This window comes from Antechinus flavipes, chromosome 4 (genome assembly GCF_016432865.1).
Source record: "Antechinus flavipes isolate AdamAnt ecotype Samford, QLD, Australia chromosome 4, AdamAnt_v2, whole genome shotgun sequence".
Taxonomy (NCBI): domain Eukaryota; kingdom Metazoa; phylum Chordata; class Mammalia; order Dasyuromorphia; family Dasyuridae; genus Antechinus; species Antechinus flavipes.
In genome coordinates, this window is record NC_067401.1 from 303,377,801 (window position 1) to 303,381,856 (window position 4,056).

A 4,056-nucleotide genomic window follows, 5' to 3' on the forward strand; every position below is an offset into this window, starting at 1 on the left:
CGGCTGGTAAGTTGTAGTGCTTCTCATCTTCATAAATTTAAGCAGTGAAGAGCTATTTTTGAGGCTGGATTAAATAGTTGGTTATGAGGGGAAGGAAAGGAGCTTAGAGAGTCGTGTGTGCCTGCTCCGCCATCTTGGCTCCGCCCCCAGTGATAGATATTTTTAAAATCAAAATTAGAAAAGATAAAAAATATTAGATAGAAATAGAAAAATCTAAAAATAGAATAATTGGGAGGGGGGGGAGAGATGTAGCAAGGTTGTCCCTGCTTTCAAGTTACAGTTTTATAAGGGAAAAAATAAATTTAGGAGGTTTAAACTGCAAACTAAATGGAAGGGGCTTATGGTTCTTAGGATACAGTGAAAGAGGACTATATTCTTCATCATCACTTCTACCAGTAGAATCATATTCATTTCTATGATGAACCATCTGACAGCGTCAAACACTTTTGCTATGAGGACTTTTTCCCCCTGGGTCTTCAGTATCTACAACACTGGCAAAAGAAATTGCCAGGTGATTTAGTCTGGATTGGAAGTAAGCCCAGTGATCTGGGAAGCACTGCTATTCACAGGGCTCTCTAGTTCAGGGTCTGTTTTCCCTGAAAAAATAATGGTCAAAGGGTGGTAGACTTGACAGATCTGTCATATCCTGCCTCTTGTATCTGCTTCAAAAAGCTTTGCTGCTTCAGCTAGGTCTAGGCTAACTTGCCCAGGATCACACAACTAGTAAGTGCCTGAGGCTGGATTTGATTTCAAAAAGATGAGACTTCCTGACTCCAGACTTCACACTCTATCTTCTTCATAGGATTTGTTCCCCTGGATAATGGCTGCAGGGGCTGGGTTCAAACTAAGTTCAGTGAGGTTGGGGGAACTGCATTTTTCCAAGACTCTCGGGCTGAACGTCTGGGGCCTTTTTCATGGAAGTGTAAGGGGAGGTGGTGATTTGATTTACCTATCACACTCATCCTTTTCTCTCTCCTGCAGAATGTCTTGCTGTTTTAGCCTCAAGCAATGAAATTAAATTATGAAGAAATACTGGTTTTTGGGGAGGAGGACATAGCCTCGCCCCCACTAGAATGTCTTATTTTCTGATGTTTCTTATAAAAAATGACTTATAAGGCAAATTGAATGTAATATGAAATGTTCATATCTCCAGGCTATTATTTATTTGGTTGTTCACATAGATACTTATTTTGTTTTTACTTTGAGAGGCAAACCTTTAAAGGATGTCAGGAATGTACTGACTCAAGTGAATCCTGCTTAGCAATGATAAGGATGATGATAATCAACTAATTATATCTCTTTCCAACAAAATACCACCAGGCTAACAAAAACTATTTTCTTCTGAAGGTCCTCCTAACCTGGTTCAAGAAAACAACTCAGTCTTTTCACTGGGAAAGGTAGAGATTGAACGTTTGCCAACATTGCTATGAACCCCAAGGTTAAATGTTAATGAACCTAAAAAAGTTATCTCAAATATTTTGAGATACATGGTTGCAGGATTTAGAACTCGAAGTAACCTTAGGGATCATCTGGCCCAATCTCCTTGTCCATAGAAGTTAATGACATGCCCAGGGTCATACAGAAAGTATTATCCAAAATCAACAGTAAGCAATTTAGGGACTAGTATAAATATGAGCTCTTTCATTATAAGCTATTAATCGAATGTCAAAACCTGCAACTTATTTTCTTCATGTAAAATAAGAATCTATATTTTTCCAGGCTATGAATTTTCTTACCACATTAAAAAAAAAAAATAGTTACTCTAACAGTAGAAATCAGTTTCTCTTACCATGAAACCTATAGGCATTTATAGATGTGCCACAGATTATCAAAGCTAGAGAGAGAAATGAAGAATGAGCTAAAGAAAACAAAATACATAATTTACTTATGGTCTAATTTACTTGTATTGTTTCTCTTTTTCTAGTTTTGGTCTTGTTTTAACTTTTATATTTCCTTTTCTGGCTTAAAGGCTAGCCTTTCCATAAGGTGATCTGGCTTTCCAGAGATTTATAGTTACTTTTCAAATGTCTGAAACACAGAGCAGGTATCACACCTGTTGCATTTTGACATCTGTTAGATGATATGAACATATGCCAGAAAGAAAAGCTTCTGATATTCTGATACTTTTCTTAAATACCAAGTGCTGTGTGACTTGAACAACCAACAGCTACTTTCCTTAGCTAAATTATCTCTTTGGAACATATCCAAGAATGTAAATGAAAAAGTCTGAACATGGGTTATAGATCAGATAATAATTTTTCTGACATTCATGAGAGAAGTAGTGTGAAAAAGAGAAAGAGTGCTGGACCTGAGGTCAGGAGGCCCAGATCCTGATCCTGACTTATACATACACTACATTTTTCACTAGGAGTTTTAGCTATTTGGAAAATACTATTTTGGGAGCAATGGATAGAACTGCAGGCCTGGAATCAGGAAGACTCATCTTCCTGAATTCAAATTCAGCTTCAGACACTGATTAGCTATGTGACCCTGAGAAAGTCAACTAATCGGCGAATTATATCTTTCCAAAAAATACACCACAAGGATAACAAAAACTATTTTCTTCTTAAGATCCTCCTAATCTGGTTCAAGAAAACAACTCAGTCTTTTCACTGGGAAGAGTAGAGACTGAAAATTTGCCAACATGCTTTGAATCCCAAGATTAAATTTTAGTGAACCAAAAAAAATTTATCTCAAATATTTTGCGACATAGAGTTATAGAATTTAGAACTAGAAGTAACCTTAGGAATTATCTGGATGGATCTCTTTGTCCTCATTCTTGCCTCAGTTTCCTCATGTGTAAAATGAGTTGGAGAAGGAAATTACAAACCACTCCAGTATCTTTGCCACAAAAAATAAAATGGAGTCATAAGTTGGACATAATTGAAATGACTGAACAACCTTACTTATAAAACTGCTGCAGTTAAAAATTCTTTGGAATAAGTTTTACTGTATATATTTATTTAATGCCCAATAACAAAAATAATGATAACTGTCATTTAAATAGCACCAACTATAGGCCAGCCACTGTACAAAGCACTACTTCATTTTATTCTCACAACAACATGGGGATATAGGTGCTATTTTTACCCCCATTTTATAGATGGGAAAACTGAAATAATATGACTTGCCCAGGATCACAAAGCTACTGTCAGACCATATTTAAAAATAAATCTTCCTGATCTAGTGTTCTATCTACAATGCCTCCAACTGTCCTTAATAAACTCCCACAATAACAAATTCTTAATTAAGTGAATGAATCCTCCAGATAGTACACTTTAGTCATTTCATAGGCAATCAACCTAAGAATTAAAGTTGGCTGATCTATTTGGGAAACAAAATTTTTTATCATCAGTTGAGAATTTCTTAAAAATCATGACATAAGACTTTCTGTTAAATATTAGTATGAAAGTCAAATGAATTCAACTCTTCTACATATTCCCTAGCAGAGATCTAGAAAGAGAACCAAATCTAATAATGATGAAAAAATCCAAAGAAGTTTTTCATCCAGCATCAGACTACACAAACACACACACACAGACACACACACACACACACACACACACACACACACACACAGGAAATTACACAGAATTCAATGATTTAATGAAACAAAGAGATATTGGAATAAAATCCAGTACTTAAAAAACAGAAGAAATTGGTAAATATCTATTCTCCAAAATAATTAACCTTGAAAGATGTCAAGGAGATATAATTTAAGAAACAGAGTCTGGAAAAAATGGCCAAGAAAAAAAAAAATCATATGGTTTCAAGAAATCATAAAAACTTTGCCACACAATTAAAAGCAGAGGAGAAAATTAAAATAGAAAGAAACTAGAAGTGACAACTTGAAAAAAATCACGAAAAAGGAAATAGAAATATCTAGAATATCTTCCAGGTCAATGAAAAATAAGTGTGGGAAAAGAAAGCATACAAATGCCAAGCAATAAAACCTTTAAAAAAAAAAAAAAAAACACCAAGTAAACACAGTCAGAACTATAAAATATTTGAGAACTGTTGACAAAAGGAAAAAAAAAAATCTTGGGATAATAATAT